This window comes from Colius striatus, chromosome Z (genome assembly GCF_028858725.1).
Source record: "Colius striatus isolate bColStr4 chromosome Z, bColStr4.1.hap1, whole genome shotgun sequence".
Lineage (NCBI taxonomy): Eukaryota > Metazoa > Chordata > Aves > Coliiformes > Coliidae > Colius > Colius striatus.
In genome coordinates, this window is record NC_084790.1 from 63,598,333 (window position 1) to 63,624,885 (window position 26,553).

General features: G+C 42.5%; 1 protein-coding gene across 3 annotated transcripts in view; it reads left to right on the forward strand.

Moving 5' to 3' along the window:
* Positions 1-3,110: 3,110 nt before the first annotated feature.
* The window catches only part of APBA1 (amyloid beta precursor protein binding family A member 1), a 92,280-nt gene continuing 68,837 nt past the window's right edge, over positions 3,111-26,553 (forward strand). For 2 of the 3 annotated variants that reach the window (XR_009820839.1, XM_062018059.1), the window contains exon 1: positions 3,111-3,239. The gene's annotated coding sequence lies outside the window, so the exon portion shown is untranslated. Of the gene's footprint in view, positions 3,275-26,553 lie in introns of all 3 variants that reach the window. The other variant, XM_062018060.1, reaches the window with a different exon arrangement.

Below are 26,553 nucleotides of genomic sequence, written 5' to 3' on the forward strand. Positions count from 1 at the left end.
AAGGCTTTTCTCTAGGCTGATGATTATATACATAGAAGTAGGATGTAGACATCCAATTAGTGTACTTTACATTACATTTACCTACTTTACAGAGCAAAAGGTTTTGTGTGGGCTTTTTTTATTTTTTTCCCTGAAAAGTGAAACTTTCAGCATAACTTCTTCCCCTTTGAAATATCCAGGCCCACCTAATGAGATGCCCCTATGAAACTTGGACCAAGCTTTTCCATGTGAGATAGATGCTGTGCTGATTCTCACACAGCAGCTTACACCAAATGACCCTAAAATATCACAAGAACAAAGGCAGACTGTGGCGTTGTGGAGCAGCTTTAGAAACCCCGTTTGACTTTGTTCACGAAGGCCAGAGGAGCTCTATGTGTACACAGGAGCTGAAGGGAACAAGGGCTCTCTAAAATCTGTCCATTTCTGTCTGCCTCTCTATCTTCACAGCAGCACTGTGCAGCAAGGGCAATCACGAGCCCTGGGTGAGGTGGGAAGGCTGATCTCAGCTGGTGCAGCACTTCTGGAAAGAAAGGCCTATTTACACCTATTTTCCCTAAAGGTAAGCATGTCTGGGCCACTGGGAAGCACTGAGCTTTAAAAGTCATTGAAAGATGAGGTGATGCAAATGCTTGTCTTTTAATTGAAATGGGGACTGGGGGAAGGGGAGGAAACTATATACAGTAAAAAAATGTTTCAGTGTAAATAGCACTTTTCATGTAGCAAGAGAGTCTGAACATGCCAGAAGATGGCGGATTTGCATGTGTTACGAACCACCACAATCATTTAGAAAACTGTTGCCCTCAGAAGGTTGTCATTTTGGGGTTTTTTTACAGATTCATCCATGTTACTTCATAAATGTCACAGATCAATCTTGGTGCTTTTGGTAATAATTTTCTCAGTCAAGCTTTATTTACTATATTTAAATGTGAACTGGTCAGTTTTGAAAGGGCAGTTTACATCTGTCCAGGAGGTTAATTTCATATAAGTGTGCTTATACAAAACTCAAAATTGTTTCTACATTTTCAGAAAGAGATAAGCTAAAACTGTGTTGCAGAAATGAAAACAAACAGACTGCTATTTCTAGCATTTTAATTGCAAAAAAATCAAAGAGAGATTAAAAAAAATTCACTATGTAACGATTGTAAATATGTAAGAACCTGAAGGTCGTTGCTAATGCAGCATACTAATACAGTTGCAATAGCAGCAGTTCCCTTCAGGTTCACAGGCAACTTGTGCACAGTCAAACCTGTCATGATGAGCTGTGAGACAAATGGCATAAAGTGGAGCTCTGGAAGAAAAATACAGCTAGGATATGGAATGTTTCTAGTATATAATTTAGCAGTCATGAAGACTGCTATTCTCTCCAGATTGTAAGAACAGAGCAGAATAAGGTAGGTTGGGAGAGACCTCTAGAGGTCATTTGGTCAAGCCTCCCTCTTAAAGCAGAGCAAATCTTTATCACGTTCAAACCTAACTGCTTCGGTTTTTTGAGAGGCAGGGCAGAAGGAAGGAACGTAATCACAAGCAAAGTGTTTGACCTCATGAGATTACCCAAGAATCAATAGCTCTGGAAGTGTCTCAGTGCTTTCCATACACCCTAAACTGTGGTAACCTGGGGCAATACCAGGGCTGTATATCCAGGCCACAGAAAAGAACGGAAGAGTGACCCTCTCTAAGTTTTGTTATTTTTGCTACAAAAGTTATCGGGTTGGAAGATGTCCCCAGGACAGGAGAGAAAAATGTCAATGAATAAAAACTAGTAGCAAAGGAGGAAAAACACATTAAAAACAGAGGAAAGGGTTTTGCTAGCGGTTGTCTAAGCAACAAAAGTCACTTATACTTTCCTAACTTCTTCCTTCATTTTGGGCAATATTTTTTTTGAAGTGTTCACTTGCAGAGTACTGCAGCACTTTGGCTAGGACAGGAAAGTACAGGTATGCTTGCAGTGGCTGAACCATACAGTAACAGGGGAACAGGCCCTACTCTATTGCCGAGAACAAAAAGGTCTTTTTCAAGTATGTTTTTGGAAGGGGAAAACCAGAATTATATTTTAAACTAACACCATGTTACCATAGTAATTAATTGCAGGCCTTTATACGTATAGATTACTTATGATAGTTTGCAGTGGGGTATGCCTAACCACTTCACAGATGTTTACCAAATTCTCTGAAAAGACAAATTCACAATGCCGTCAAAATATACCACTTTATGTTGCAGATACTTCAATTCTGCATTAGTTGTCAGGCATCTTAAAATCTCCCAGCCTTTTTTAGTAAGGGGAAACTGACTAAGTACCAGTCTGCCTGTGGGGGGAAAAAAAAGTGCATGTCTTTTGATAGTTAGATTGTGACTGTTCAGCCCTGCTGATTTCAATACCATAAAACACGAGGAGTCAATTTTGTTTGTATGTGTGGAAGCACTAAGGCAGTGAAGTATGGGCAGTGCCTGCTTGCAGAGGCAGTTCAAACAGCTACTATACCCTGGGCTGTAAGTGCAATGTAAGGACTAACACTACGTTTCTTAACTAGGAAGGTGGCTGTCAACAGCCCCCTCCTTCACCGAAGGCGCACTAGTACACGCAGTAGTACACGCAAGCTGCTGGTACACTTCGGTTAGGTGTGCCGCACCGGTGGCTTGGCAGCAACCTGTTGGCTCCGGGTGAGGCCGAAGGCCAGCTGGCAGCCGTCGTGCCTCGGTACATTCACCTCAACCCTCGCAGCTCCACGGCGGGACCCTGCGCCTGTCTCCTACAGCGAACCATGGCTGTGAGCCTCTGCCAAGGGCAGGGCGCGAAGGCCGGGCCTGTGCCCTGCTGGGCCCTCCTCGACCCGCGCCGCTCACGCAAGAGCTGCCACGTGTCTGACCGGGGGCTGTGCGTACACTGCCCACGAAGCAGCTGCTCGGCGCCGGCCACCCTGCGCGAGGAGAGTGAGGGCCGGCCGGGTCGTCTCAAAGCCGCTCCCCGCGTCCGCGAGGCCGCCACCCCTTCCCCGCGCGGCCTGCAGGGCTGAGGACACGGGGCGGCGGCAGGAGCGGGCGCGGCGCGGGGCGGACCCGGTGACGCGGGGCGGTGGGAGGGGCGGGGCCGGGCCGGGCCGGGCGGTGCTGGCGGCGGCGGCCGGAGGAAGATGGTGGCAGCGGGAGGAGCGGCTGGTTGCCGGGCTTGCCGCCCCGCTCTGCGTTGCCGCCCCCGCCGGAGCCGCCCTGCCTGTTGACGAGGCGGCACGGACCCGCACCAGGTGCGGCAGGGCCTCGGCTGAGAGCGGGAGCTGGGGTGCGTCGGGTGGCAGGGAGGCCGGCGGGCGGACGGGCGGGGGGCGCGGGTTGGGGGCCTGGGCAGCCGAGGGTTGCGGGCGGGGGGCTGCGGCGCCTCCGCCAACGAGGAGCGGCCCGGCACCTGCCCCGAGCCGCAGGCAGCGGCGCGACCCGGCGGCCCAGTTACCTGCCGTCGCTTGTTCTGTCTGTTTAATAATTTTCTCTAACGTCGGTGGGATATGCGTGAAATGATGCTGCGCGGAGCCGCGCAGATCCTAATGCACTGGTTTGCTGGGTTTAATTTTTTTTTTTTTTCTCTTTTTGCCTCATCCCGCATCTTTTCCGTGGTGAAAAGGGGAAGGAGAACTGATGGGCGGGGGGATGTGGAGATTTTGTAGCAGGCGATCGAGTGAGCGGTCACGGTCGCAGCAGGACGGAGAGCCCAGGCTGTCGTGCTGGAGGTGCCGCCGGGCTCTCCGGCCGCGTCCCGGTTCGCAGAAGGGAACCCAGCGGGGCCTGGCTCTTATGCGAGTTGCCTATTTTGCTCTCCGTCGCTGGGCAGGGGCGGGGAGGGGGAGAGGTGACATCTGCTACCGTCGTGTACTGGTCTAGGGAAAGGAAAGGCGTCTTTCTTCCCGGAAAAGCAGTTTCATGTAGTGGTTGCTTGAATCACAGTCGTGGTCCGTGCAGCGGTATGTGCTGCCTCTGCTTTCTGGAAAGATCACCCTTAATAGGAGCAGTTTACCAAGACTTGTTTTATTGCTGTCACTTAGAAATCTGCCTTTTAAGAGAGATGGGAACTGGGCCTAGGCTGGAAGACTACATCTTTTTGCTTTCTCCCGTTGTAAGCTTTATTGGGCTGTGGTGCTTTAGAGAGCGCGCTGCAGATCCGGCTGTTTTCATAGCTACTGAGGAACTAGAAGGCAGAGATGTTTGCCTGACTCTGCATATATTAAGAGTGAGCTAATGTGGGTGTAATGCCGATTGGGCATTTAGCATTTTTCTTGCTTGATATGTGTGCATCACGTTGCAGCAGCCGCTAAGAGTATACCCAGCCAGCTGCAATTTTGTGTCTGCTCTGTGACTGTGGTCCATGGGGTCCCAGTAAGCTTGCCTTGGAAAATATTCCAGTCACAGTACTCTAGGTTCTGCTGCATTGCTGTTAAAATCTGGACCAGCAGCACCTGCCTTTGCAGCTTGTGTCTGGAACAAGCACGTGATGCCTGATTTTCCCAAATGCCGATGGTGACATGTAATGTGTTTATTCTGCAGATGATACATTTTAGTGATGTGCAGATAGCCAAAACTGAGGTGCATGTTTACCTTTTGCTGTAATGGTGAGGGAGGGAAGGGTAGACTGCCCAAAAACAATTATTAGAAGTGAAGAATACAGTTACTGTTGAATTCTGTGCATTACTGTGTATTTATACTAAGAAAAAAACCACTAAACCAAACCCAGAGCAATGGAAGACCACAGGAAACTGCAAAAGCAGAAAATGTAGCATTCTATTAATGCACCTTGGGCCAGATGTTGTGGGTTTCACCTGAGAGAGAGACAGCTTCCTTTCATTGGAAAATGTGGTCTGAGATTGAGAGACCTATGAGCTTTTATTTCTGCAAAGTAATGGTAGTTCAAGGTTAGCTATGTGGTATGAGCCGTGTAATTCATTGGTCCAGGTTTTCCTGGGTTTCTTTAGCTGTAGCTTGAAGTGATACTTTTATCTTACATTAATACGTTGTTCTAACTTGAAATAGCAATTTTTCTGACTTCTATGCTGTCTTCTAACAGATGCAGGGATAGCCTTTTAGAATGCTATTAAAGGTATTCAGAGATTAGCCTTTAGGTTAAAAAGTATAAATAAGAGTACTGGGAAGGTGATTTAGTACATCCAGATAGCCACAGAAGAGTTTTGATGTCTTGAAGAGGTAGGAAGAGACACCAGAGCTTTTTATAAAGTTTATTTCTTTTTGGTTATTTAATACAAAATCCTTTTCACAGTTTCTTGAGTTAATCATTTAATCCTCAACCATTTGTTTCTGATAAATTTGCAGTTCTTTATGTTTTGGGAAGAGCAAATGCTTTCTTAACATTTCATTTGTTAAAACTCTCCTCATGCTAGATGTGGTGGCACGGTGGATGCCACAGATGAAAATTTTGGTGCGCGAGTTCTTGTGAGGTAGAGAAACTGGGTATGGATTTTTGGAGTTAAGCCTGAATATCTTGATTGATGTAAGGGCTCTGTGATGCTTTGAAATCAGGGACTACTAATTCTGAGGCTAAAGTTTGTGTCATCAGTCTAATAAGTAGCACCAGTCAGAAACCTGAATTCTTTGCATATAAGATTTGAATGGATTTTAATTGGACCAGGAACTGGCTTCTGACTTCTTTGATGCTATTTTAAGCCACAGTCACATACAGCACTTACCTCCTTAAACTTTAAAAGCCTGCAATGGGAAGATTAGGTGCGTCTTTGAAACACAGTTAACCTTTTCCTAAGCAATGTCTACCAGCACTAGAGCTAACATGGAAGATGTGCTAGTGCAAAGAAATGGAATCTCCTATTCATCTATTTACTTTGTATTTTTATCAGACTAATGTGTGTAGTCATTTCCAGTGGTTTGGTTGTTTGATGTTTATGACAAACAAAATCAGGGAAAACAAATTGTAAACCCAGAGAAGCTGGCAGGGAAAATACTATGTTGAATCTGTGTTGTGACTGCATGTATGTGAGTTCAGGGTTAGTACCCAAAACTAATGATCACATTCTCAAGTGATCTTCAGAGTCGTCAAATAGATAAAAACGAAAGAAGTCTGAGAGACGAAACTCTCAACTTTCATCTCATGGCCTAGATACTTCAGAGTAGATTTGGCATCATGTAGATTGTCTGCTATTGGTCATAACTGTTCTGGATTTATATGAGATTATCAGTTAGAAGAATCAGACCTTTTCTGTTATGCTAAAAAATAATTAAAATTGGAGGTACTTCAGATAGTTTAATACATGTTGTCCGTGTGTAGCATAGCTTGGTTAATTGAAGCTTAACTTTGAACAAGATCCTATTACTGTAGGTTTAAGTCAGGCCTTGATGTTCCAGTAATGCATTTTTAAGTGTGCTTTTCTGGTTTCACAGAAGATGAAGATTCCTACTAAATGAGAGATCTAGCAACCAACCCTCTTCTCATTTATTTCAGATAGCTTGTGTGTAATACATATTGTGTGGGGGTTTAAAGGTTTCCGATTGATTTTGCTTTGCAGTATTGATTGATTTGATAAGTCACCCGCTCAGAGCAGTGTGATAGTGTTTTTGTTTCCATTGCATGAGACTGTTCTTCAAAACATCTTTGTTGTTTTATTGAAGGAGCCTCAGGAAACATCTTTATTAGCTGCTTTCCTATATGTGGGCAAATAATGATGGTAATATCTGTCCTTATTCTTGAAGAAATATCTAGAGGAGGAGCGTGATGGTTATGTGACAGCTGTGGGTGGCAGAGGGCTTCACTAAGGATACTCTAGAGGGACTGTAGGATGATATTTTTCCACTAGACTCTTTTTGCTGGAGAGGATCTGTCTTGACACGGGAGGAGGAGTGGGAGTGCAAATCTGTTTCCAAGGAGCCAGTAGGGAGATGCTACAGGGAAAGTGGTGTCTCGTCTGGTCTGTCATGTTGTCCTTACAGGATCATGCCCTACAAGATGTTTCCTGCGCTGTGTTCTGTCTAATTCCAGCTACTTACTGGTAGAAGTTTCCATCATCTGGTAAACCTGTGTAAGCAACTGTTTGTGGATAACCATTGAGGGTTTTTTTACATCATCAAGGAAAGTAGTGAAAGAAGTATTGAAAACAATGCGTAGTCTGGGTGAGGTAGACCACCCTGAGTGCCTCTGCTTTTCCCCTTGCCTAGTGAAAGGAGCTGTTTAGCCAATTATTTCACAAGGTTTACAAAATTCAGAGTATTTTTTTTGTTTTTAGACCTATACCCTTTCCCCTGAATTGTTTGGTCTGTCAAATCTTGTTCATAATGCAGCAGTTATGCATTATGTGCTTGTTTCTTTTTAATGAGCACTTCAATAAGTATTGCTCTCTGCAAGATGCAAACCACCTTGTCAACCATCTAAGGAAAATATAAGAGTAGGGAATGAGAGACTTCATTAAAGGTCTGTGGGTGAGTGTGACAGATGAGCAGCACATCCTTAGAATTTGGGCTGAATCCTTTTAGTGATCATTTCTTTCTTCAACTAATTAAACTCTTCTGAGCCTCCATGGCATGCTTTTTCTACATAAAGAGCATCCCTGCTGAATTTGATATTCACACTTTCAGCTGTGTTCAGATCAGGAAAACACTAGGACAGCAGAGCCATGGAGTCTACAAAATTTGTCCATCTGCTACCAAGTTCAATTGAGCAACTGTCCTACATTAACTCAGTGTTGCTTTATTTTTTCCGTATTGGGAATCTGTACTGGGAAAAGAGCTGTCTTTCTGTGTTGAGTGGTTGAGGTAGAGGTTTGATATTTAAGATGGGTCTGGTTTGGTGACCTATATAATTTTGTTTCTCTGTAATGATTTTCATTTTTTCTACATAAGATGAAAGGTTTCCAGTTGTTCCTCTTTTGGTGGTCATCCAGATTTTTTTTTTACAAGAAACGTATTTTGCTTAAATATTGGTGTGTATTTGAGTGGGCAAGAGGTTAAGGTCTGGGTAAAATAAGGTATCTTTAAGCAGAAAAAAAAAAGGAAAAAATCAGAACATAATAGAAGATTTAACACATACATCAGTATGACTTTTTTTTCCTTAACATATGCTTAGATTTTATTTGTGGACCCTGGTGGGGGGGGGGGTGTTTATTTATTCTAATATATGAGTTGAAATTCTTGTTGATGGTGTTATTGTTACCATGTATTTTGAGCATATATTCTGATGGGACTTCGATCATATTTGAAATCTCGGTGCTGTGGAAAACTTAAACAGAACTCTTCTTTAGACTATATAAACATAAATTAGAAAAACATTTTTAAAAGAACAATGAGAATAATATCTAAAAAGCTCCTGACAGAAGAGGAGAATGAAGTGAAGGATAAAATCTGTTACTCTAGGTCTTCCTTAGGCTACTGTAAGCAGAATGCTCTAACACGCTTCAAATCCAAAGAACAGGCAAAACCAGTAGTTTTTTCTGACTCAGGTGAATTTTGGGACGGTAGACAGACCCTCCACTGTTGGAAGAGGAAACTGGTGCTTTTTGTGTGATGTGTGTGGGGAGACAAGAGTTCTTTCCTTCTCTTTCCATAACAGCTTTCTCACACCAGCTTTTTTATGATCACAGAGTATCTTGAGTTGGAAAGAATCCCTAAATGCCATCTGATCTGCTCAAATCAAGTGACTAACGGAAGGGCTGCACGTGCCATGTTTGTAACTCTTGGCTGAACTGAAGCATGAAGCTCGGAAGCTGCAGTACTGCCACTCTGATGGGTTTCAGGCACAGGGGTGTGCAGAGGTTTTTGGTTACCCCCCTGGTGAGATGAGGCATGAGAGTGAAGAGGGTCTGCTGCATGAGGGAAGGGAGAGTTACCTCCTGATGTGTGCTGACTTTTAAGTACATCTTGCTGTAGTCATTCCACTTCAGAAAGTGCTGAAATATTGGTGTATTTGATGTTTTAGCTCATTTGGTGACCTGATTTTTTTTTCTTATTTTTTAAAAAACAAAATTGGATTTTTAAAGTGGTCAAAATGGAGAAGGATAACATCCAGAAGTTTATAAACATTTGTGTGTGCGTGTGTGTTATGTTCCATCAGTTTAAAAATTAGAGCACTATTTTAAAAAAATGAAGTATTTGTTAAGCAGCATTCCTACCAATTACGTGCTGTGCAGTTACCTTTTACCTAGTGAAGAAAACCTCCCCCAGCAACTTTGTGGTGAGCTGATAGAAGCTTGTATTAAATAAAAGAGTCGTGGTAAAACCAGTCTGTAGCTTTGTAATTCTGTTGTATTCTCAGTAAATGCTTTGCTTTTCCACCCTTTCTACCCAATACCCTTTCCACAAACTTCACGTGTATTTCTAATATCCACAGTTATTGTAGCTTTTGTCTCAAACTGATAAATAAGGATGAACTCAGGGTTCTGCTCTTGGTCAAGAATTATCTTCCCTTGCTGATAAATGATTATGTAATCCACTTATGAGACTACCATGACATCATGCAGATTTTGGTGTGCTTAATTTTGCTTTGTAACAATGGGAAAATTGCAAAGTCCTTGAAAGCCTCTTCATGCAGGACCATGCTAGGACTGTGAGAGGTGTGGGAGAGACGTTTGAGCTCAGTGTCTTCCTTGTTGGTAGAGACTTTGGCATCAGTGTGAGGGGACAGTGGAGTACTTGGTGCTAGCCTTATGTTAATTAGTCTGATTATTTAGCCCTAGTTTAAAGTCTTGCCCAAGTCAGGCAGTTTTTTGAGTTGTATTTTGAGTGAGATAACCTTTGGACCACAGTGATTATGGGATCAGCAGTTGATGCAGTTAAAGTTGAGTTAGGGAGGTAACACATTCTCATGTATCTTTTTCTTCACTTAAGAAAAATGTAAAGACTGAATGTCTTTGCTTCAGCTTAGGTCAAACTACTTTTGAATGCAAATTTCAAGGTAATTAATGCTACAGAAAACACATATATTAGGAGTCACATGTAGTGCTTTGATATACAGTATATGAAAACATACTCTAAATTCAAGGTTTTTTATTAAGAACTACTTTTTCTAGTTAGCTAGTGACTTGATTATCTCTAGTTTGGAGTCAATATATTGCAGCTTCTTGAAGAAAATTTTTGTCTCAAGGAAAGCCAGGTAAGCTGGAAGGAGAAGAATAAATTGATTAGGATGTCTATAAGCTGCATATATGACTGCTTATTTTAGATAAAAAGTAGTCTCAGTAATCTATGAGGTAACTGTTTGGGTTATATTTGTTATCACAGGTGATGCTCCACATCACCTGGTGTCTTCTGTTGCCAGTGGGATCCAGCTGTTAGTTGTCCACTAAGAATAACAAAACATTTCTTAGAGGACATCCAGTTCTCTGTCAGGCCTCCCTCAAGGTAAATGACTTCCTGATTTCATGATAGCCAGTAGAAGCATTGTAAACTGAGTGGCAATCTGGAAATACAGTTGCATGTAAAGTAAACCTGCAACCTGAGCAGTTCACAACTCAATTTTGATTTGCAGTGATAAACTTTGTGTTATGTTCATGGTAGAGGTTTATATATATAGGCTAGATACACTCAGGGTAAAAGAATAGCATAAACAGCAGTTCTTTTTTCATTAAGAAATAGCACTTCATTTGTTTGGACAAAGAAAACTTTTTTAACTCCCTATCCAAACGCACTGAGTTTTCAAATGTCAGATTGTGTAGAACAGTCAACTTTAGGGCCATTGGACATTGGAAACACTGAGATTTGTGTGTATTGTAGTTTTGTAGGTGTCTTAAACCAGAGCATGAAATTACTGGGAAGGAATTCATGGGGTATGTTTCAATAATTCAGGGCTTCTTGTGATGTGAGGAAGAGGAAGATATGTTTTCAGTCAGTTAAAATAGTTTTCAAGTCCATGTGAAAGTTTGATAACCATATGAACTGCAAGGACTTAGTGACAATCCACAAAAAAAGCTGTTTATCCTTGCATTTTTCATAATATTATGTGTCTCAGTTATTAATGCTTAATATGTCAAAAAATCAGACACATCCCTCTTAAAGACTGACTTCTTCCTCCTAGGTGCATGTCTACTGTCACTTCATTTATTCTGCCTGTTGAAGACTTTCCTTCTCTCCAATTATAGCATGAATCCTACAGCCCCAGGGCCTTTTACAATATTTCACACAGTTATTACAGTGTAGTAGCCTGCCATCCTGTTTGTGTTTGCTTTTGAGATGTAGTGAGTTGCTGAACAGCAGGAATACCTGATAATCTGTATAAAACTCACTGCTCTAGGGGCTCCAACAAGAATTTGATGCAGTCTTTAGGTGGATTTCATTGTTCTTCACCTGGAATTTGTGGGGGCTTGTGCTAGGGAGAGAAGACACGTTTGCAAATACAAAGTCATCAGGTCTTTTAAGTATGAATTGGTGTGCTGTGAAGTCACCTATAATTACTCATACTTAGTTTGAACAGCATGGGAGACCTGGCAGAAACACAGGTGGGTTTTAGGAAGCAGCACTGCTTACAGAGAGGAGTCAGTCTCTCAATGTGAGGCAATGGTCTGTGGCTGCAGCTTCACCATCAAACTGCCCATTTTCCACTGGTGCCACCAGAGGAGGAGGAGGCCTTTCACCACTCCTGTGGTCTGTCTGGCAGCATTAGTCTGCAGGTGATGTATTTGTAAGGGGGAAAGGGAGCAATCTAGTTAGTTCTTTTTTTTCTCATTTAGATATTAGGAAAAAATTTTCACCAAAAGGTTTATCGAGCACAGGGACAGGCTGCCCAGGGAAGTAGGTGTGTCATCAACCCCAGAAGTATTTAAAAGATGTGAAGATGCGGTGCTTAGGGACATGGTTTAGTGGTGGACTTGGCAGTGTTGGGTTAATGGTTGGACTTATTAAAGATCTTTTCCCACCAAGACAATTCTATGATTCTGTGATTGCTCTTCAAAAGTTACATACTAATTGGAGCAGAGAATATAGGAGCGGAATAGACTTTGTGTAACTGGAGCATCCATCTGGTGCATTTTGATGACACAGCATGTTAGTGAGCACTTACCTAATACTTGCTGAAACGAAGCCAATGCCAAACGCATAACAAGGACCTGGCGTTGTCATGGTTTAACTCCAGCCATACAAGAGCAGTATAAAGAGCACCTGCTGTTGTACCTGAATATTATATATTCAGGCTGCTATAATGTGTAATGTCTGTTTCTTCTTGTACACTTTTTCATTAAGTCTTTTGAAGACTCCCTACGGTGCCATGACTACAGCTGATGAAGGACAATGTTCATTAAATACAACTTTTTTTTTACCAACAGAAAGGAATTCCTATAATGATCTCCACCATGCTTTTATTATCCAAAGAGCAAATCTGGCTTTGATTCTGTCTGAAAAGAAAATGTATGGATCAACAAGCTTCAAAGTTGCAAATCTGGAAGCCATTTTCTGTTGAGGAGAGACTAAAGCTTTAGAAATGTAGTCTTTTGTTCTGTTGCTTATCAGCTGTGATACACTTCTCCACAGGCAATGGTTTCAGAATACTCTTTTAGTGGCCCTCAGATCTGTTTTTGCTGATTTTTCTAGCTTACCAGGCACTGACACAGAGAGCTGGTGAGATTTTTGGCACTTTCACTTGTGAGGAGGAAATTGAGTGTCAGAAGCAAGCATGGAGTGAAAATACATTTATTTCATTTTGCATTTCATAAAATGGTGGTGGTGTTGTTGCCAGTTTGGTTGGTTGGTTTTTTTTTGATGGTAGAAGTGCTTTCATTTGTGTTTCCAGAATTTTCTTTATGGTATCAAATTCCTTCAGTGACAGTACCAGGTATCCCCAGAGGAAACCTTCCTGTGTGGTAGTCATAATTCCATTGTTCCTGTCCTTAAGTGTAGCATGTGAAAATTCAGTTCCTTCTTATAAGGCATGACATTGTCATCCTTCAGCTCCATCTGCATGTACACATTGCTTGTGACAAGGTCTGGAAGATAATCTTACCTACTACATGTTTTATTTTACATCTTCTCTGTATCTGTTCTAGTTTTGCTGTGGATACTTTATATTTTAAATGTCTTTGAATTACACGTAGTGAAGGTTTAATTCTCTTCTTTTTTCTCTTCCGTCCCATCTGTTTCTGGTTTGTCATCATGTTTGCCACTTATTTTTCTTTGCCCTGAGGATGCCAGTTCTCCTGCTTCTAAATGTAGTACCATTCACAAGTTCCCAGTACCTGTGACCTATTCCCCAAGAAAAAAAAGCACAATGATTTAATAGTGGCCTTTTACCTGCAAGAAATCTGGGTTAGAAAAAACCCACGTTTTCGAAGGATCTGATAAACAAGGGAAGAGAGGTGAGAGAGTTCATGTCTGCATTTTATCTCAAAACATATGTTTCAGAAAAAAATAACTTCATCCCTTAATAATTATAGGAGAATCATGACCTGGGTTAATTGGAAAATCTTAGAACTTAAAAATTTTCAGATGCTTCACCATTGTGATAGAGTCAGCTTCAGAGTCCACAGTTTGGAGCCAGTGGCCCACAGAATCTAAATAATTCCTTATTTCTTCGTGCTAAAGTCTTGGTGGTGGGTGGTTACCATTCTGTGTAGCTCTGGTACAGCAGACTCAGGGAGAGTCTTTCAGTTTTCTGTAGCCTAGTAAATTTACAGTCAAATAGATTATTTTTCTCAGCTTTAGGGTTGCTTTTTTATTAATGCTCAATACATTGTTGGAATGGTACCTGTATGTACATGATTAAGATGGTATCTGATTTTTCTTCTGCCGAACTAGTGAAAATGGTCAGTGAATTACAGAAATAGAAGACCACGTTGTGACAGATCTGGATACAGTTTCTCTTGTTACCATCTGCATATCAAGAACATGGCAGCTGTGTAGTGTTTGGTTAGCAAAGGAAGTTACCCTTTTGTTGGCTGTGATTATAAACCGCTGTATCACAGAATCACAGAATAGTAGGAGTTGGAAGGGACCTTTAGAGACCTTCTATCTAGTCCAGCCTCCATGCTAAAGCAGGTTCACCTTGATCAGGTCACACTGGAACACATCCAGACGAGTTTGAAAACCTCCAGACACTCCACAACCTCCCTGGTTAACCTGTTCCAGGGCTCTCACACCCTCACAGTAAGGAAGTTTCCTCTTTCAGGCAGAACTTCCTGTGTTCCGGTTTGCGCCTGTTACTCCTTGTTCTGTCACTGGGCACTACAGAAAAAAAGACACACTCCATCCTCTCAACACCCATCCAAGTGTTCCAGTCCTCTGTCATCTTGGTGGCCCTGAGCTGGACTCTCTCTGGCACTTCCCTGTCCCTCTTGATCTAAGGAGCCCAGAACTACTGGACACAGGACTCCAGATGAGGCCTCACCAGGGCAGAGTAGAGAGGGAGCAGAACCTCCCTCAACGTGCTGGCCACACTCTTCTTGATGCATCGCAGAATGCCATTGGCCTTCTTGGCCAGGAGGGCTCATTGCTGGCTCATGGTTAGTTTATTATCAGTCAGGACTCCCAGGTCTCTCTCTGCAGAACTGCTCTCCAGCAGGTCAATCCCCAGCCTGTACTGATGTGTGGGGTTATTCCTTTCCAGATGCAGGGCTCTGCACTTGTCATTGTTGAACCTCATGAGGTTCCTCTCTGCCCAACTCTCAAGCCAGTCGAGATCCCGCTGAATGGCAGCACAGCCTTCTGAGGAATCAGCTAGTCCTCCCAGCTTGGTGTCATCAGCCAACTTGCTGAGGGTGCACTCTGTCCCCTCATCCAGCTCATTGATGAAGATGTTGAACAAGACTGGCCCCAGAACCCATCCTTGTGGAACTCCACTGGCCACAGGCCTCCAATTCGATTCTGTGCCATTGATCACCACCCTCTGGGCTTTCTCATTCAGCCAGCTCTCGATCCACCTCACTGTCCACTCATCCAAGCCACACTGCTTGAGCTTTCTGATGAGGATGTTATGGGAGACAGTGTCAAAAGCCTTGCTGAAGTCAAGGTAGATGACATTTGCTACTCTCTCCTCATCTAGCCAGCCAGTTATCCTTTTGTAGGCAGCTATCAGGTTGGTCAAACAGGATTTCCCCTTGGTGAAGTCATGTTGACTCCCCTGATAACCATCTTCTCCTTTATGTGTTCAGTGATAACATTCAGGATGAGTTGTTCCATCACCTTTCCAGGGATGGAGGTGAGGCTGACCAGCCTGTAGTGTCCTGGGTCGTCCTTCCTGCCGTTTTTGAAGACTGGAGTGACACTGGCCTTTTTCCAGTCCTCAGGCACCTCACCTGTCCTCCATGATTGTTCAAGAATGATGGAGAGAGGCTTAGCAATCACATCAGCCAGCTCCCTCAGCACTCTAGGATGCATCCCATTGACTTCCCATTGACTTTTTCACATTCTGTAGACCGACTCCTTCTATTTGAGTTGTTTCATAAGCTCCCTCATCGTCCACTCAGGCCTCTTTCCTCCATGCACAAAGATTGACCAGCTTCCTTAGGCATCACAACCACCTGAAATCTTGGCCCATAAGATTCCTCCAAGCAGGCAAAAGTTAGCTTTCATGAAGTCCAGGGTTGCAAACCGGCTTGGTGTCCTTCTTCCAGGAGGAAGGATCTTGAACTCCACTATCTCACGGTCACTGCGGCCAAGGCTGTCCACAACCTTCACTTCCCCAACTGGACCTTCTTTGTTTGTTAGTACAAGGTCCAGTACCACATACATGAGAGTTTGTGGTGTTTTGTCAATTCATTAGGGAAAAATATTGATTCATTGACTGCAGAAGCAAACGTTCTCCATTTTAATTCGTAAACCACGTACTGTCAAGAATATGCTTAGAGTATTTTTGAGCAGAAATTGGATTATTAGTCTGCCTTGTGAAAATGAATTTTGTTTCTACATCAATAAACCTTTTTTTTTTGTTGTTCAAGTCTTCGAATTGAGACAAAAGCTCAAGGTTTAGTGGTTTCTAATGTTTCACTGTGCCAATTTTTGACCTAGTGGAGGCAGCAGGAAATACAGGGTCCAAGTTAAGGGTAGTGTTGGAATCTTAGTACCAAGTTTCCAGTGTTGAAGCTTAACTTGCCATTAAAGCTCTTTGCTTTAAAAGAACTTATACACTTTTCATCTCTCACTTAGCATCTTTTGCAACTTGAGTTTGTTTTGAAATAAATAACAGAAATGTGTTGAAAGGGTAGGAGTGATATTTAATAACTGTCCAGGTGTTATCTTGCTTTTGTTAGTATAGGGGAAATAATCTTGCCTCTTAACTGAAATGCCCTGGTAGAAGCAGCAAGAAATGAGCTATGTATGATAGGGAGGACTTAGCTGAGGATGAGTAGGTGAGATACAGAAAGAAGAACTAGGCATTGAAAATAACTTCTCAACATTGAGGTCTACTAGCCTGTGAAACTCCCAGAGAGGGAGGGAAGATGCTTTTTTTTGAGAAGTGAATATTCAGAGGTTCAAGGGCTTCAACAGTACTGCAGAGAGCAACTTGAATAATCTGTTCTGAGGGATTTTGACAAGGCTTTGCTTTTCACAATCCAGGATGATTTCGTGCTTGAAATGGATATAAACAGGTTTTCTTTTCTTCTTTTGTTTGTTTGACACCAAATGTACTTTTCTGATACTGGATGTTTTTTCCCATGAGAAGAAATGATGATGTGGTAAATGAAAAACTTTTTTCACTGAAGAGAGAAGTAGATAGCTTGAATGCAAGATGCCTTGAGCTGTTTCAGAATATCTCTTCTTACTTCCTCACAGACAGTTCAAGAAGTGCCACTGTGGCTCTAAGGATTCTCACTGTCACTTCTCTCCAAATCTTGTTTCCCATGCTCTTAAAACCTGGCATTATAGCAAACCATTGTTAGTAATTGAAGGTTGATGAACTTTATTTCTATAGACTATTGCTGTCTCTGTAATCAGCCTGAATTTGATGGTGTTCTTTATCACACACCTGCATTTACACTCTTCACCCATCACTGTAATACCCTCAGTGTGGCAAGCAGGCAGTGCTTCCTGTTGAGCAATCATAACCCCTACTTTTACAAGGTCAAAAGACAATGTTTAGGCATCAAGCCTGACTCTGTTCAGTGGTGAAGTTTCAATTGCCATTGTGTATAACAGCTGTTGCAGCTTCAGTGCTACTCTGAATTGTGAAATTTATTGTACAGAATTAGCCGATTTCTTAAATATACTTTCCTTGCAAGTATGAAGTGATCTAGTGTGTTGTACGTACTGTTTTCTCCTCCTCTTCCTCCCTCACCCTTTTCTCTTTCACTTCCTCCTTCAACTTTTTTGCCAAAGCTAAGTTTTGAGTCAGAGCTTAAAAACTGTAAACTCCAATAAAGCAACTTCTCTAAGAGGTGTACAGCAGATACTGATGTATGTTATCAAAATGAATAGTTATGTAGTTTCCACTTAAAAGCCTGAGGTGTTTTAAATGTCCTGCCTTTAACAATTGTATACATTTCTTTAGATGATGTACAGAACCTCCGAAAAACTTTTAGATATTGTTTTGGTTTTTTTCTAAGTTTCCACACAACTTAGTCACTAGTTTTGACATTAATAAGCCCCATGAGAGTTTCTTGTGCAGGATTCTTTAGTCATTTGTCCACAGTGACAGAATGTATAGATTAATACTACCCTGTAGGTGATAGGAAGGTGCAAGGTTTTAAGCATGGGTGTGAAAGTGTTGCTATGGTGAAGAGCTTCCATGAGAGGATCTGTAAGCTGGCTCTGGTCCAAAGCCAGGACTAGTTAAGAGTCTGGCATTGGGGATCTGTGTGATGGACTAAAGACAGCCACAGGACTGTGATTTCCCCAGTGCTTTGGCAGAAAAAAAAAAAAAGAACCCCTAAGGAATTACACACACACCAAGAACACATGGAACTCGATATTCATAAGATTCAATAAGGATTTCAAAGGTCTGCATTTCTTTTATTGCTTTTTTTGCCTTCTTGTCCCCCTCCTTTTATCTTTACTGCGTGTCACCTAAGAAAGCCAGGAAGCTGGTCAAGGAGCAGAAGAGTGAGAATAGCATCAGGCTGAAGACCTGCTGAACTACTATGCTAGTCCTGCCTGCAGGCTGGTCTGCCAGCTGCAGCTGGACACCTGCTAGCCTTTCCCCAGCCATGAGGATGAACTGGGATTGTCCATGAAGCTTAAAGGAAATCCATTAGAGAGTCTTAGGAAGTAAACTTAAAAGTGGCCAGTGGCTAAAAGGTTAAGGATGAGAAATAAAGAAATGTTTAATCACTTTGTGAAGTATTATATGTGATTTATAAACCTAATAAAAAAGCCTACCTGCCAGGCTGTTTAAACAGTTTGGGGTTTTTAATTTTTCCAATATATGAGCTTTTGTGTTCTTTGTTTGCTTTTTGGTAAATGAAAATTGGCAACATCTCTGTATTTTTTTTAATAAGATCAGCTTGTATAAAAACATGTACACTTCATATATATGATAACCTCTCCTCAAAACTGCTCACATATAGAACAAATAACATTCCTGTGGTTTTTGTTTCATAAGAAGTTCACTCTTGGTTGTGGCTTTGGTTAACATGTGAGTTTATTTGAGTTTTGTATGGGTCTTTAAAAAATTTATTCAGTACATACAGAATTTTGATTACTGTATATAAAAGTAGATTTTAAGTGTTTTCTTTTGTAATTCTAAATTCACTATATATCAGATCATGACTACTTTTTAATCCTTTTTTACTTCCCTTTTTCTTTCACACAGACACTTGACTTATGATTAATTGAATAAGTAATACCTGAAGGAGATTACTAGAAACCTGATACAGCTTTTCATACTCTCAACACTTGTCATTTTTGCAGTTGCAATGCTATCTTGTAAATGGTCATGCAGTTAATAATAGTATTTTTGTTTCCACAAACAATTTTTTTACAAATGAGTGCACTCTTGAGGGGATGTTTTCTGCAGTTCTAGAAGAAATATAGAACTTTGTGATAATCAGACTTTTACTTTTTTAAAGTATTTTCTTTTGACACATTCAGTGGACCTTTGAAATAACTTTAAATCCCTGCCACCGGTAGTGATTGTACCACTACAACTGTACAACGAAAAACTGGGTTCCGGAGAGCAAAATTCATCAGTTAGAAACATGTTTGCTAGACAGTAAGCTGATTTTGTGTGTAACCTTTTCACTGCCATGAAACTGAAGTTAAGCCATCAAAAATAATGTATTAGCATAGCTTACTATAAAGAGATAGCCTTTAAGGCTTCTTTTTTGCATTTTATTTTCTGTCTTGGGTATCTGAATTTACAAATGAAGATAAAGTGGACATTTTTTATTTTCACAGTATGGTAATTTCTGTGTTTGTCTCTTGGCAGCATTTTTATCCACTTTACAACAACAAGCCACCACAATTTCTCCATAGTTACACTTTTCCTATGATATCATGGTGGTTTTGCTCTGTACATCTAATTACTCAGGTAGACTATGAAAGAACTCAGCCATCTTGGGAAGTGTGCAGCTGCAATAGAAGCTGTTTTACTTTTTTTAAGATTGGAGTTCTCTGTGAGGGTAGGTGGTTTTTTTGTAAAAGTTTAATGCTAAACTTTAGCTTGTTTGGATCTCAGAAGGTCTGAATTTATTTCTGTTTTCTAGCTTATGGTTTGACCTTCAACTCAATTTCCCATTGTTATTTCCCAGTCGATACTTTTTCATTTGGAAGTTAATTGTTATTTATTCCTGTCATGGTTTGACATGAAGCCATTTCTGGTAAGGGGGAAGGGGCTGTAAAGACAGCTGCTGAAAGAAGTTGCTCGAAACTCTCCCCAGCTCTGAGCCAGACCCACATCTGGGGCTGAGCCAATTAGATGCCTCTGGCTCACTTTTTAAGAAGACACTGGAAGAGGAGTCTTCTTCCTAGTGCATGTGTGAGGGGTTTTTTTGTTGGTGGTGGTGGTACAAGGAGTTGGGAGAGAGATAGAATCAACCATGTGGACTCCAAAGTCAGTGAGGGAGGAGAGGAGGAGGTGTGCTGGAGCAGAAATTCCCTTGCATCCTGCAGAGAAGACTGGTGAAGGAGGGATCTGTTTGCACTTTGTTAAAGACCCTGCGTTAGGGGCAGTTACTCACTCACTTCATTAAAGACCCTGAATCAGGGTCAGTGATTCTCTTCATTAAAGACCCTGTGCCAGGGGCAGTGACTATGGCCAGAGGAGGCCATGTCCTGTGTGAGGGAACCCATGTTCACAGAAGCTGTAACTATGGGGAAGAACCCACGCCAAAGGAGCTTGTTAAAATTATGGCCAGAAGAGGCCGTGTTCCGTAGGAGGGACCCTGTATCTGCAACTGTGGGGAAGAACCCACACCAGAGATATTCACCAAGGACTGCATCCCATGTGAGGAACCCTGTACTGGCAGAAGCCACAGCTGCTGGGAACAACCCACACCAGAGAAGTTAATTAAGGACAGTGTCCCATGGGAGGGACCTCATGCTAGAGCAGGGGAAGAATGCCAGGAGTCGTCCTCATCTGAGAAGAGAGAAGCAGCAGAGCCCATCTGTGAGGGACTGACCACATTCTCCATTCCCTACCCTCCCACCCCCCACCCCGTCCCGAGCCATTGAGGTGGGAGGAGGTAGAGATATGGGGAGCTACTGCTGGGCCCAGGAAGAAAGGAGGGCTGGAGGAGGGAGATATTAAAGTGCTGGTTGTACTTTTCTCAGTAGGATAAACTTTCCTACTTTCCTCTCTAAGTCAAGTACTGGAGTCCGTTTTGCCGGGAACTGTAATTATCAGCGAGCCCTCCCTGCCCTTGTCTCAACCCACAACATCCTTGATTATCTTTTTACTCCCGTCTCACTGGGGCCTCTGCCATCCTAACGAGGGTGGGGGTGAATGGGGGCACCAAGCGAGAGACTGTTGGGATGCTTCATTGCTAGTTGGCCCAAACCACCACAATTTCACTTAAGCAGGAGACGTGAGCACCAAACCATAGTCCCATTCCATCTTTCTAGGAAGAGATAAGGATCTGCCGTTAGAAGTATACCACCTTCTGACAGTGTTAGCGTTGCAATTCTTGTCTGCCTCTCTCAGAGGATGCTATTCAGTGTCATTAATGGAGAAGATGGTACTTTGTTACATCTCGCAAGTCTGGAATGCCCTGTGGTGGTTTCACACACTAGCACTCTCTCAAAGTACAGAGGGTTTTACTGATGGAGCACAGAACCAGGTGTGTATGCTATGGCGGGGTTTACCAGTTGAACTTGAACTGACATATTTTGTCCCTCTTTTCTCACATCTTTCATGTGTGAAAACTTCATGGACAAAAACATTCATGGGCAAAAGGAGATATTTTTAGCCTGCTGCTAATTGTTATAAATAAAGATTCTTCTGTGAGGTTCCTGCGTATTAAAGTAATGGGTGCTCTGTGTGTTGTCACAGTGAAAGAGTGATTCGGTCTGTTGGACTTCAAAACAGGATGCATCACATTCTGTCATGTTTGATGTACAAAAATACGTGGGCCTTACATTGATATGACACAGTGCTTTCAGAGGTTGTGAACTGTGGAACAGGGTTAAGTAGCTTAAGGAGATGTTATGTGTTCTTTGTCAACACTGAATCAAGGGATTTACGCTGAAAAGCGGGTTAAAGATGCAAGAAAGTATCTAATATTAGTAAGTTGCTCATTTTTCCTTTTAAAATAATTTTACAAATTTATTTTTATTTTACCAATTTATTATTTTGTCAATCTGTTGCCTTCTACATTTTAAATTCCTGAGGGAGAATTGTTTAAAGAGTGTAACTGTTTTTTTGAATGGTTATTTTGTCAGTATTGTAGTTTTTTTTCCTCTGGTTAATGTGAGGTACAAAGGTGTCCTACAGGTCGAGTCAGCTTTTTGTGTGTGATATTTTTTTTTAAGCTACATTTTGTGGTTTTGCCTCTCTTTGCAGACTGTTTCATGATACAGTTCTGGTCGGTGTTTATTTATTTGTTTCAGTGTCAGTGGGAAAACGCTAGGTGAATTCTGCTTTGTGCTTCTTATGTGATTCATTTTAATGTTGGCTGTAAGACATGTTATGCAAAGCACAGAGAAGGATCTAGTAACTCATTGTTGAAATGGAGACTTGCATCAAGGTGGATTTTCTCAACAGTTCTTAGTATTTTCATTAGAGATGTGAAAACTAGAGTAGCGAGGCAGCATCCTGGGGGCACCCGCAGGGCTATTGGAGGACAGAATAACAATTTTGATGTATCTTTCTTTAGAGGGGGAAGGGAAAAGCAGGTGCTTTTCAACAGACACCTTGCAGAACGAGGTGCACAGTACCACAGTGAGGGAGCAGCTGGCTAGGTATCAGGTCTGCAGAAAGCTCTGGGGGGATTGCAGCAAACGACAGTATAAGAGGGATTGTCAGTGACGTGTTTTTCTTGAAGGGCAGTTGCTGTACTGAGAGAACAGGAATGCAGCCTTAAGAGAGGCACAAAAGTTGCATGGTGAGGGCTCAGATGGTGTATCCTGTTTGGCACATTGTGTTGGAGAGACCTGGAGAGGATGGTACTACTAGTCTATAGAGGGACAGGCAAAACTATGAAGTGTGTATTCCCACTACCAAGTGAGGATTTTTAGGTCAAAGAGGAAAGGATCCATACAGCATACTGAAAATAATTGTCGAACAGAGGTGGTGGATAATCTGCATTTGGTTTGACTTCCATTGAAATGATGAAGACTCAGATGAAACCTTGGGAAAACTTTACTGGTGGTAGGAATACTGAAACATGCAAATCTGACCAAATGACCCCTGGATGCTTGGAGGCCTTTGAGAAGTGGATACGAAATGTCATCGTCACAGATGCTAACTTCAGGAACAGGGACGTTGATATGATTGTGTCAGATGGCATCTCAAGATATGACTTGAGGATTGCAGAGTTTTTAATACACTGTTATGTAACTGTACAGTTTGCTTGATTTTATAGACACGGGAGTAAAATCAGTCCACTGGAGGAGATTTAAACGTGCCCTGTTTTGTTTAGGTTTTGGATTTTTTTCCCCCAACTTAGTGTTACAAAGAAGTAGAGAAATTTGCACAAGCTTCCATTTTATTTTTTTTTTCTCTCAGCAGTAGCCCTGCTCTTTACTTCCAGCCAAATATGGAAGAAGACTAGGGTAAAAATGTCAAAAATAAATAAAGGCATTAATTTTTAATGAAATGGATGATCGGATAATGGGAAAATGCATTAACTTTCTCCTCTGAGAAGAAGATAAGCTGAACTCATTTGTGTACAAATTTGGCAGATACCAGATGACTAGGCAGTTGAGTGGATCAGATGGATCATTGCTTCTGTAGCTCTGACCTTCTTGTGGATTTCTCTGTTTCTTCTCTGACCAAGATTTCTTCAGGTGTTGGAATTAACTTTGTTATAATAATAATAGAGTGTGATTGAGAAGGCAAATAATAGAAAGCCTTGGAGGTCTGTGTCTAGTGGAGTCCCTCAAGGGTTACTGATGGGACCAGGACTATTCAATATATTCATTAATGACCTTGATGAGAGAACAGAGGGCACTGTCAGCAAGTTTGTTGACTAAACTGTGGGGAGTGGCTGACACACCAGAAGGCTGTGCTGCCATCCAACGAGACCTGGACAGGCTGGAGAGTTGGGTGGTGAGAAATCTAATGAAATTCAACAAGGGCAAGTGTAGAGTCTTGCATCTGGGAAAGAAGAACCCCATGTACCAGTACAGGTTGGAGAATGAACTGTTAGAGAGTACTGTAGGGGAAAGGGACCTGGGGGTGCTCGTGGACGGCAGGATGAGCATGAGCCAGCAATGTGCCCTTCTGGCCAAGAAGGACAAGGGCATCTTGGGCTGTGTTAGAAAGGCTGTGGTTAGTAGGTTGAGAGAGATTCCCCTACCCCTCTACTCTGCCCTTGGTGAGACCTCATCTGGAATGTTGTGTCCAGTTCTGGGCCCCTCAGTTCAAGAAGGACAGGGAGCTGCTGGAGAGAGTTCAGCGCAGGGCCACCAAGATGATGGAGTGGAGCATCTCCCTTATGATGAAAGGCTGAGGGACCTGAGACTCTTCAGCTTGGAGAAAAGGAGACTGAGGGATGACCTCATTAATGTTTACCAATACATAAAGGGTGGGTGTCAGGAGGATGGAGCCAGGCTCTTCTCAGTGATATCAAATGACAGGAGAAGGGGCAACAGGTACAAGCTGGAACATAAGATGTTCCAAAGAAACAGAAGAAAGAGTTTCTTCACTGTGAGGATGATGGGGCACTGAAATAGGCTGCCCAGATGGGTTGTTGAGTCTCCTTCTCTGGAGCCATTCAAAACCCACCTGGACAAATTCCTTTGTGACCTACTCTAGGTGGTCCTGCTCTGGCAGGGGATTGGACTAGATCACTTTTCAAGGTCCTTTCCAACCCTTGAGATTCTGTGATTTTAGCATCTTTTTGAGTTATCTGAGCAACAAAATTATTTTATTTATGAAGCAGTAATCCTAACTGTTGTCAGAAAAAAATACTGCCATCACAATATTCATATATGGCATTTTATTATTATCTTTATAGCTCTTGAACTCAATTATTTTTTTAATCAATTAAACTTTTATCAATTAAACAAAAAATGCGATTTGTAGCAGGTAAGATAAGAACTGTCTATGTGTTTGAGAGACTACCAGTGGCATTGTCAAAATTGTAAGCAGGGATTTCCAGTATATAATTTAGATGCTGGGCTGATGTCTTATGAGATATAGCCAGGAGGCATCTTAAAAGGTTAATGGTTTTAGGTCAGGGCTGTGAACTCAATATTATGGCAGCTTTTTTGCTGGTATTTTAAACCTGTTAATTTGTATTTTATATTAAATGCTAGCTGTCTCCCATGTTGGTTAGGAGTCGTTAGACATCTGACCATCCTCTTTACAGGGGTAATCTGCAAATGGGGTGGAAGGAGCCTGGCTTTCTTGCTTTTCAAGTAGATATAAAATCCCAGAAGGGACAGATTGGCTGAGCATCTCTCTGTCAGAATCTGAAGCTGCTACACTTGTCTATACATAAGAAGTCTTTTCACCTGACATGGGTCCTGTATGATTGATAGTCTCACAAGAGGCTTTGATTTGCGGTGGAGCACACATTGGATTAGGACACATATACTCAGAGCTGTGTTTGCTGCCTTTCCTTCCTGTTTCCTTGTTTCCTTTGAATGCAAGTTTTGTGATGCAATTTCAAAGGAGAGTAAATGTTTACAATTTAATGAAGTCAAAGCCACAACTGAAGCCTGGAGTAATCAGTTCTGCAGGCTGGTCTTGCTGTTGGTAATTTTTCATGTGTGTTGTCTCTAAAACCAGCTCTGCTTTGTCTTTTTGCTTACTATGTGATTCTACACAGAGAGTAAAATCCAAGTTAATTCTCAGAGGAAATGAAGAAGTTTGAAGGAGATTGGTTTGATATTAAATACAGTCACATCTTGTCATGGTGTAGGCCCATCAGGGAACAAAGGCCACGATTAGCCTCGAGTACCGAAGAGGCTGAGAATTGCCAAAGGGCAGGGAGAGCTTAATTGCCGCTTAAGGTTCAGGACAAAACAGACCAGGCTACTTGGCTTGGGGAAGAAAACAGAAAATAATTTAATGCAACACCAACTAAAACATACCCCCAAAACCCCAAAACATAACCAAAATGAAACAACACATCAATGAAGAGTCCAACCAGCCTTTTTAAGAACACCTTCTTGCCACACCTCCTCTCTTCCCGGGCTGAGCCCTGATCCCGGGGTTTTTACCCTGTCCCCTCCTGAACGGTTTGGGGGGGGCAGGCAGTGGGGGTTTCAGTTAGTCTGTTCCCGATAGCTTCTGCCGTTTGTACCTCCTCAGGACGGGTGAACTCCACACCAGTCCTCCCTGCGAGTCCGTGGGGTAACTCACACGCATGGCAGCCCTGCACGGGCTGCTCCGACGCGCACTTATTCCAAAGGCTGCAGCTCCTCTCTGCCTCTCGTGTGGGGCTGCTCTGCGGCACACAGGCTCTCCAGCACGGCCTGGGCCATGGCCGTCTCCCCACACAGTCCCTCGCCCGTCCGGGCTCACTCACATGGAGCTGCTGGTAACTCTCGGTCCTGCCACGGATCTCCATAGGATGCAGGGGCACAGCTTGTATTCTCGCCACGGCTTGCAGAAAGGTCTCCGGTCTTCTGCTTCTCCTTCCTTCCTCCTTCTCTGGCTGAAGGGTCCGCGTGGTCGCCTCCATCTCGTATCACTCTTACACCTCCTGACTCGCATTCCGAATTCCCGTCCCCTAAATAGTGATGGCAGAGGCGCCAGATTGGCCCAGCCGGGCCGGAGGTGGGTGTGAGCCCAGGAGCCGGGGGAGAGTCCGCAAACTCTTTACCGGGTCTTCACTGCAACCCACTCCCCTGTTACTAAGCCAAAAGCTGCTCCTTGCTAAACCAGAACACATCTCTAGGTAATTGAGTCTAGCAATGTAATTCGGTTCATGTCACAAATAGAACAGTATGCCTAAGAGAACATAAATGGAAATTGCTTATGCAGAAAGGGAGGGTGAACTGCAATATGTTGAGTACTACTTTGCAAATATAAGCCACAAATCCATTCTGCTCAGATTCTTACGCTATGCCTCTCTCTGTAGTATTACAGAGGGCCTT